The sequence below is a fragment of the Octopus bimaculoides genome, chromosome 2 (assembly GCF_046866305.1).
Source record: "Octopus bimaculoides isolate indiv1 chromosome 2, ASM4686630v1, whole genome shotgun sequence".
Classification (NCBI taxonomy): domain Eukaryota; kingdom Metazoa; phylum Mollusca; class Cephalopoda; order Octopoda; family Octopodidae; genus Octopus; species Octopus bimaculoides.
In genome coordinates, this window is record NC_142929.1 from 102,164,951 (window position 1) to 102,174,950 (window position 10,000).

General features: G+C 38.2%; 1 protein-coding gene across 1 annotated transcript in view; it reads right to left on the reverse strand.

The window, feature by feature from the left end:
* The window catches only part of LOC106874359 (extracellular matrix protein 3), a 552,330-nt gene that overhangs the window by 89,176 nt on the left and 453,154 nt on the right, over window positions 1–10,000 (reverse strand). The gene's annotated exons all lie outside the window — the stretch shown is intronic.

Genomic DNA, 10,000 nt, shown 5'->3' on the forward strand with positions numbered 1-10,000 from the left:
ATCACCTTTGTTGTCGTCATCATCATCATCATTATTGTCATCATGACCACCACCACCACCACCATCGTTACCATCACTACCAATGCCACCACCATCCTGTCTTTTTGCTACTAGAAGTACATTTTCTACTGCGTCCTTCAATTTTTTTAAAGACCAATAGTTTGTGATTCGAGGGTGATTTGACTGCTATTTCTAACAACAGATCATACAAAAAATGCATAGAATTTCCCTTTCTAGGTTATGGTGTATCAGTAATTTTCTAAAGTTGACTTTAGACTAACTATTAAAGCCTGGAAAAAAACATATCTGTTCTGGGCAAGATATTGGTTTCAAGTTTTGGAACAAGGCCAGGCATTTGGAGGGGAAGGGGTAAATCAATTACATTAACCCCAGTGTTTAGCTGGTACTTATTTTGTCAATCCCAAAAGGCAAAGTTGACCCTGGAAGCAGTTGAACTCAGAATGTAAGGTTGGAAGAAATGCTCAGTAGCGTTTCTTCCGGCACAGTAATGATTCTGTCAGCTTGCTGCATCCAGTAGGGAGGTTTCTTTTACACACAGGCACACACATACTCTCAAAGACACTCACACACATCATCATCATCGTTTAATGTCTACTTTCCATGCTAGCATAGGTTGGACGATTTGACTGAGGACTGGCAAACCAGATGGCTGCACCAGGCTCCAATCTGATCTGGCAGAGTTTCTACAGCCAACCACTCCAAGTTTTGGCAAGCATGAAATTACTCTTTAGTCACCACTCCTCCCTAGCTTGGGGCAGTATTATCTGTTAGGAACCTTAGATATGTGTCACATAGCAGATGATAGTCATGTATATAAATCATACAGGACTTTAGGGATAGCTGGATCCTAGATATGTGTCATGCAAACTTACCAGTGTATGAAAATGCCTTGATGTCATTTGAACCCTGCCCAAGGATTTTAAATAAGCTCTGTACCTCAAGGGTAAGCTCAGAGAAAAGCAGAAGATAAGCAGAATAAACTGTAAATAAATCAGCGAAAGGTAATGGTAATTCATTACCGTATTGTTTTCAAGAAAATTCTTGATTCTTCAGACTTTGACGTGAATGTTAATGATTGACAATGCCTGTAAAACAGACATGGTACAAGAAGAAGGAAAAAACACGTTTGACTGCATTTATGTGTATGAGCATGTGTTTGTATATGTATGTGTGTGTGTGTGTGTGTGAGAGTGTGTGTGTTTGTGTAGTTGAAGGGAGGTGTATTTGGGTAACAGAACAGTAATTATGACAAGATTCCATCCTTACAGCTATTTGACATACATTCCTAGACTTCAGTCTTTACCAAGATTTTGTGTAACCTGTTAGAAGTCGTCATCCAATGCTATTAGAACTATTACGACGATTGTATAAATACCATATCAGGTTTGCTTTAAAAGCATTCTAGCTTTCTCAGAACTTGGAATTGGTTTCCTCTCTGACTTTCATTGTTTGAATGTGTTGAATTCTTTGATTCCTCCATTCCATTTCACCTCACTTCACTGTGTCCAGTGCCAGCTGAAGTCGTGAAGGTGGAAGGCTGGGAACAATTCAGTGTGTTTGCCCTGTATTTTAGAAATGGCTGTGGTGGTGGTGTGGAAGGGGTGGAGGTGAGGTCTTTTTACTATGTCACATAAAATTAAGAGAAGTGGACTACACTTTCATGTGGACACTTTCATGTGGATACAAATATATAATTGTACAAGTTTAACCCTTTAGCATTCAAATTACTTTGTCAAATGTAAAGAAAAGATCCCCTTTGGTCATGAATAACCAAAGGATTGCACTTAGAAAGTTCTTCTCCAAGGCACAAGTCCAGGCATTGTTGTTCATGGAAGGCCAGCAGTCACTCATGCATACCAGCCTCCCCTCTTCACACCACTGGTGTTACCCAAGCGAAAAACAAAGGCTAATACAGCTTGGCACCAGTGACGTCACAACCCATTTCTACAGATGAGTGAACTGGAACAATGTGAAATAAAGTGTCTTGCTCAAGAACACAGCACACTGCCTGGTCTGGGAATCAAACTCAGTACCTCATGATTGTGAGCCCGACGCTCTAACCACTGAGCCATTGCTTATTTATTCACATTGTTTTGAATTAATCACACATTATCTTCTAGCTCCAAGATTTCTATGGTGTTTTTGTGTATTTTTAGAATGACATTGTAGGCTAGGTGTGAGATTATTATTTGGGCTGAATATAGCCAGATTAAATGCTAAAGGTTTAAATATATGTGTGTGTGTGTATGTGTTTATCACATACACACACACAGACACACACACAGACACATACACATGACACACACACGACACACGAAACACACACACACATACACACACACGCACACACATGATTGAATAGTTATCTATTAATATTTTATTTTAATATATGTAAGTACACGTATGTGTTACGATTGTATATGTGTGTGTATAAAAGTGTTCGAGTGTGTGTGTGTAAGACTATACAGGAGGTGATATTTACAGATGTACACAAAATGGACATGCCTGTGATTGCATGTATGTGCGTGTGTGAGTGTGTGTGTGTGTGTGTGTGAGAGAGGGGGGGATCTTTTTTAAAACGGGGGGCCACATTTTTCATTAACGAAACACTTTGAAACTTGGAACACTGGTAGAATGTGTCATATAAAACATCTTTCTCTCTTAGTCTTCTTAAAAAAAAAAGAAATCCATAAATTATTCCATGTTAAAGTTGTCGTATTTCTGTAATTTCAACCAATCACTGACGTCCATTCAGCCGATATACATTAAGCGCCGACTACATAAACAAACGATTCTGAAACAATTAACCCTAACCCTAACCCTAACTCTAACCCTAACCCTAGGGTTAGGGTTAGGGTTAGGGTTAGGGTTTGGTTGAAATTATCGAAATAAGACAATTTTTTTACATGAAATAAATTCGAATACAAAAATATTTTTCTGTTCTATAACACAAAATAGATAAGTATACGAAGTTTGAAAGTCTTTCGGTACCAAAAACACTACGTAAAACATTAATGAAAAATGTGGCCCCCGTTTTAAAAAAGATCCGAGGGGGGAGAGGGAATGTAAGAGAGAAAAAAGAGAGTGTGTTATTTCTTTACTACCCACAAGGGGCTACACACAGAGGGGACAAACAAGGACAGACAAACGGATTAAATCGATTATATCAACTCCAGTGCGTAACTGGTACTTATTTAATCGACCCCGAAAGGATGAAAGGCAAAGTCGACCTCGGCGGAATTTGAACTCAGAACGTAGCAGGCAGACGAAATACCGCTAAGCATTTCGCCCGGTGTGCTAACGGTTCTGCCAGCTCGCCGCCAAAAAAGAGAGTGTGTGACAGAGAGAAGGACTGAGATGGAGTAAGAGAGAGAAAGAGGTAATGTGTGTGTTGTGTGTGTGTGTGTGTGTGTGATTGTGTGTGTGTGTTATATATGTGATTGTGTGTGTGTATGTATGTGTGTTGTGTGTGTGTATGTTTGTGTGTGTGCTGTGTGTGTGTATGTTTGTGTGTTGTGTGTGTGTATGTTTTTTTGTGTGCTTATGTGTGTTGCATGCGTGTGTGTGTTGTGTGCATGTGCTTTGTGTGTGTGTGTTGTGTGTATATGTTTTGTGTGTGTGTGTATGTTTATGTGTGTTGCATGTGTGTGTGTGTGTGTTGTGTGTATATGTTTTGCGTGTGTGTGTGTGTGTGTATATGTTTTGCATGTGTGTGTGTGTGTGTGTGTGTGTGTGAGTTAGTAATTGAAGAGTAAGCCACTGAAAATAAGTCACAGGTTACGTTAAAATGCTGATCTGTCAAACTACCTTATTTTTCTCCTTTCCTTTTTCAAGCGCCCTGTCCAAACACTCATCTATTTTACCATGCTAACTAACATTGCTGAGGTGACATTTCAAAGAGTCAAATTCCTCCAAATTCCCCCCCACCCTCACTCCACCACCACCACCTCCACCTCACTATTTTTTCAGTTGGTTCTTCTGTCAACACTACCAACTTTGATCTAACCCCTCCTAACATTCACCTTACAACAATATCCCACCTTTTTTGGGGATAGTATCATCTAAATAAAGACTTATTTATTGATTCTGTACATACAGGAGTGGCTGTGTGGTAAGAAGTTTACTTCCCAATCACATGATTCTGGGTTCAGTCCAACTGTGTGGCACCTTGGGCAAGTGTCTTCTATTATAGCCGCGAGCTGACTAAAGCCTTGTGAGTGGATTTGGTAGATGGAAACTGAAAGAAGCCTGCCACATATATATATATATCTATGTATGTATTTGTGTGTCTGTGTCTGTCCCCTCACCACTGCTTGGTAATCAGTGTTGGTGTGTTTGCATCCCCATAACTTAGCGGTTCAGCAAAAGGGACCGTTAAAATTAGTACTAGGCTTACAAAGAATATGTCTTGGGGGCGGGGGGCAATTTGTTCGACAAAATGCGTTGCTCTAGCATGGCCACAATCAAGTGACTGAAACAAGTAAAAGAAAATAAAAGAAATAAATACATACATGCATACATATATATATAGACACACACACATATATGCACCTGTGTGGCATCATGTAAAAGTGCACGTGCAGTGTCACATAAAAGTGCCCATGCAGTGCCATGTAAAAGCGTCCAGCACAGTCTGCAAAGTGGTTGGCATTAGGAAGGGTACCCAGCCATAGAAACCATGCCAAACCAGACTAGCGTCGGGTGCAGCTCCCCAGCTGTAGTCAAACCATCCAACCCCCTTCCCAAAATGTGCAACAGACATTAAATGAAAAGATGAGAAAGATATGTATGTCCATTGTAATAATGAAGTTAAACCAAATAGTGATGTTTTAAAATCATTTGAGTGGCTGTGTGGTAAGTAGCTTGCTTACGAACCACATGGTTCTGGGTTCAGTCCCACTGCGTGGCACCTTGGGCAAGTGTCTTCTACTATAGCCTCGGGCCGACCAAAGCCTTGTGAGTGGATTTAGTAGACAGAAACTGATAGAAGCCCATCGTATATATATATATATATATATATATATAGTATTAATATTTTTTAAAGCTTGGTACTTATTTTATCAGTCTCTTTTTGACAAACCGCTAGATTACAGGGATGTAAACAAGCCAATACTGGTTGTCAAGCAGTGGTGGGGACAAACACAGACTCATTCACACACACACACACACACATATATATATATATATAGATTCAAGATTGAATATGGTACTTATGCATAGGTACCAGAATATCGTATGGTATGGTATTATACAAAAACCATTCCAAAAGGATAGGTGGTCAAAAATTCAAAATAAGCAACACGGATTTCAAAGATGATTGCAGTACGCACGTTTCATGCTACTCCATTTATTTAAGTAATGCGAGCATTACATTAAATGCAATATGAAGAGCAATCTTCAGCTGCACGAAAATGCAGAAAATTACAGTAGAATAGACATATTATAATTGTGGCAACATTTCAAATCCAAGTAGCAGAAAGAATACATATATATATATGACAGGCTTCTTTCAGTTTCTGTTCACGAAATCCACTCAAAGGCTTTAGTTGGCCCGAAGGTGCCACGCAGTGGAACTGAACCCAGAACCATGTAGTTGGGAAGAAATCTTCTTTACCACACAGCCACTCCAGAGCTTATGTCTAAAAAAATAATAATTGTGATGGTCATCTCAAGATTGTCATATCTTTGATCATAGATTATTTTACGAGTCCTACCGAGGGCTAAACAACAACAACACCAACAAATAAAGAAAATAGAAGAATAACCCAAAACAAAACCAATATAAATAAAAATCACCCCCACGCTTCTACTACACCCTACATCACTCCATATTACTGCTCCACCACCACTTACAACATACCAAGCCACATATCACTCCTCGCCATCACATCACCCTATTTTACAGCTTCTTCCACCTTCCTACTATACTCCCTCTGCAATCCTGTTGCAACTTTTCTTATCATTCCACAAGCCCTTCTAATACATACCACCCTCACTAAAAAGTGAATGCATGTTTATTTAAATTTAAATACTTCAGAAATTATAACTTCTTGTATTACCCCAAAAAATGCTTGTACAGATGTAAGAGTATGCGAAAAACCAGATAAGAGTCTGGTACCCTGGTACCCTGTTACCCTCATTTTCTCTTTCTTTCTTTTTTCCTCTTTTTTTTTTTCTTTTGGTGTACTCCATCCGGATTTCATTTGAGTTTGTCTCGATTTGTTATATATATATATTCATATTTTGTTGTTACTTGTTGAGGATGATGTTGTTGATGATGATGAAGATGATGATGTATAAGGATGATGATGATAACGATGATGTGCAAGGATGATGATGATGCTGATATCAGTAACAATGATGATGACGATGTTAATGATGAAGATGATGGTGGTAACAAGAGTGTAATGATGATTATGACGATTGATTATACAGATAATGGTGATGGTGATGCCATGATATTTAAAAATGGATTCAAGTAGGAAATACTAGGCACCGATATATTCTCAAAAATTTCACTGCTTGACACCTTGGGCAAGTGCCTTCTTCTACAGTTACTGACCTCCCACCTGTGTCAAGAGTGATGTGTTACTCATATGTAATGTTTCTGGCATAGTTTCAACAGTAAGATGCCCTTCTTAACATAGATGTATGTGTACAATGGCTATACACATTAATGAGAGAATTGCCTATAACCCAGTACGTCAAACAAAAATGCATTGTGTTATTGAATTTTAAATGAATGGTACAGACATCATTTGTCTCTCTCACCAACTGAAAAGTAGTAAACCAGTAATGGGGGTCTTTGGAAATTCTTAAGTCAATGATATATATTGTTCAGAAAATGGTTGACATAAAATATAGATACGTACACACATGTATACACACATTCATGCACACACACAGTTCAGGTACACGTTTTAAAGAGAAAAGCTAGTACAAAGACTACAGACCCATTGAAAAAAGCCAAAACAAAGCCATGAAAACCGATAACAAATAGTTTTAAAAGTTTTAGAACTTTCTGTATGGTTTAGTGAAATGGATGATGGTGATGATGATGATGATGGTCAAGATTGTAAGGAATTAGGAAAGGAGAACGAAAAGATGCAGGCGATATTAAAGAAAATCACTAATGTAATGTTGCTGATGATGATGGTTAAGGAAAAGAAGAGAGAGGATGAAGGCAGAGGTTAGGATGGATGGAAGAGTATTATTATTTACAGTCCTACCTAATAAATTGGATTCACAAACACCACCACCACCACCACCACCACTATTATTAACACCACGGCTCCCTATCTTCAACACACTCACTTCTACCACTACCATCAATAACAACCTCCCCCAACAGTGCACTTTGCCATTTTTTTTTTTACTCTTTCTCGCTTGAGGCATGCTAATCTGCTTCATTGAGACATATTAAACATCATCTTAGCATCCAGCTTCCTTGAAGCAATGACAAAGAAAAACAAAAACAAACAACAACAAAAACAACACTCATATACAGAAAAAAAAACCCAACTAAATTAAAAACGTGTAAAACAGACGAAAATAGAAAACATTTCTAAACTCAAAATACGAAACTAAATAATTAAATAAATAGCTATATACATCGCCTTATTATCTCATCGCGTTACTTTTATTGTTGTTGTTTACATTATTGTTATTATCGTGGTTGTTGTTGTTGTTGTTGTTGTTGTTGTTGTTGCTGCTGTCTATTCATATTATTAGATTTAAAGGGATTAAAAGAAGACATTAACATGCTTATTTACTGTTGGTACCGTATTGCTGATTGATTCCTATTGGCTTGTCTGCTCATTTTTGGCAATGTTATATTTTTTCCCATTTCTTTTTTATTGTTATTAGCCACAACAATTAGTAAACAGAAAGCTGTGTAAACTGATTTAAGATAAGATACCCAAGCGAAAATCCCAACTACCTCCGTACCAACTTGTTCCCCCTATATCACCAGGAAAGAATCAGTAGAAGGCGGGGGAAGGGTTGTTAACTTTTATTTATTTATTTATTTAGTACATCTTCAATTTCATCTTCGTCTTCTATTTAATTCTTCGTCTTCTTTCACTGTATTTATTATTCTGTTCTACCTTCATTTTCTTTATTTATTTCACCTTTTCCCTTCGTGAAGTCTTCTAGTTCCTTCTCTTTTTGCCTTATTATCATTGGCACTTTTCTACCTTTTCCTCTTCTTCATTTTTCTTCTCTCTTCTTCTTCTTCTTCTTCTTCTTCTCTGTCTTCGTTGTCGTCATCTTCATCATGATCACAATCATTTACTTCTTCAATTTGATTTACTTGTACATCTTTTCATATATTTTTTTCTACTGGCCTCTCCATCATCTCCCGATCCCTTCCTTACCAACATTTTCTGTAATCACTGCATGTTTAGTTCTTGTATTAGTCATTACTTATAGCCGTAAGCATGGCTATGTGTGATGAGCGTGCGTGTATGCGCGTGCATGTGTGTGGTTAATAAGTTTGCATTGCAAGTATGTAATCCTGGGTTCAATCCAGTCATGCGGAACATTGGACAAGAGTCTTTTTTTATAGCCTCAGGTTGACTAATGTTTTGTGAGTGGAATTTTGGACGGAAACTGTGCGGAAGTCCGTTGAACAAGATGGAGTTTAATTACCCCTGTAGTATTGATTAAGCTCCAGAGGAAGGCAACAGCAGCCTGTAATTTGTCAATTAAGATTTCAGGATGCTCTGCAATGCCACCAGATGTCAAAATTTGACTTGTGGCACCTATTTTCTGTTGTTGTCATTATTTATGGCAACGAGGGCGAAGGATTAGTATGTGGTGTGTGTGTGTATGTGCATGTCATTATGTTGCTTCCTCAGTAGAAATGTTACATCAAATTCCAAGAAAGGTTTCATATCCAAACTACCAGAATGACCTTGCTAATCCCTGTTCCACTATCATGCTTCCTTCAACCACTAGAGAAACGGTCAAAGACATGAAATAGCATCTAGTTCCAAGATAATATACCATAATATATTGTGTTTTAGTTACAAAGCAAACATATAGGCACAGGAGTGGCTGTGTGGTAAAAAGCTTGCTTCCCACCCACATGGTTCCGGGTTCAGTCCCACAGCATGGCACATTGGGCAAGTGTCTTCTACTGTAGCCTAGGGCTGACCAAAGCCTTGTTAGTGGATTTGGTAGATGGAAACTGAAAGAAACTCATCATATATATATATATAAGTATGTATGTATGTATTTGTGTGTCTGTGTTTGTCCCCTCATCATTTGCTTGACAACTGATGTTGGTGTGTTTACATCCCTGTAACCTAGCGGTTTGGCAAAAAAAAACTGATAGAATAAGTACTAAGCTTACAAAGAATAAGTCCTGGGGTCAATTTCTTTGACTAAAGGCAATGCTCCAGCATGGCTGCAGTCAAATAACTGAAACAAATAAAAGAATGTGTGTGTGTCTTTGTGTCTGAGTTTGTCCCCCACCACTGGTGTTGGTGTTTTTCAATTTAAAAAAGTACTGGGGTCGATTTATAAGGCCAGTTTTTCAGGATTCTGTGGTTTATAAATTGATCCCCTGGACAGGACGCCAGTCACTTGCAGCATTACTCGTTTTTACCAGCTAAGTGGACTGAAGCTATGTGAAATGAAGTGTCTTGCTCAAGAACACAACACATCACCCAGTCCAGGTGTCAAAACTACAATCGTATGCACAAGGCTATATATTTTGTGAGGAGAGAGCAGCTGATTATCTACCCCAGTACTTGACTGGTACTATTTTATTGACTCTGAAAGCATGAAAGAAAGAGTTGATCTTGATGTGATTTGAACTCAGAATGTAAAAAGCCAGAACAAGAGATTCTTGTCTGATGTGCGACAGAGTTTGCCTAACTACGGCCTTTCAATAGTAGTAGTAGTAGTAGTAGTAGTAATAATAATAACAATAATAATCTTTTCTACAGTAGGTACAAGGCCCAACATATTTGGG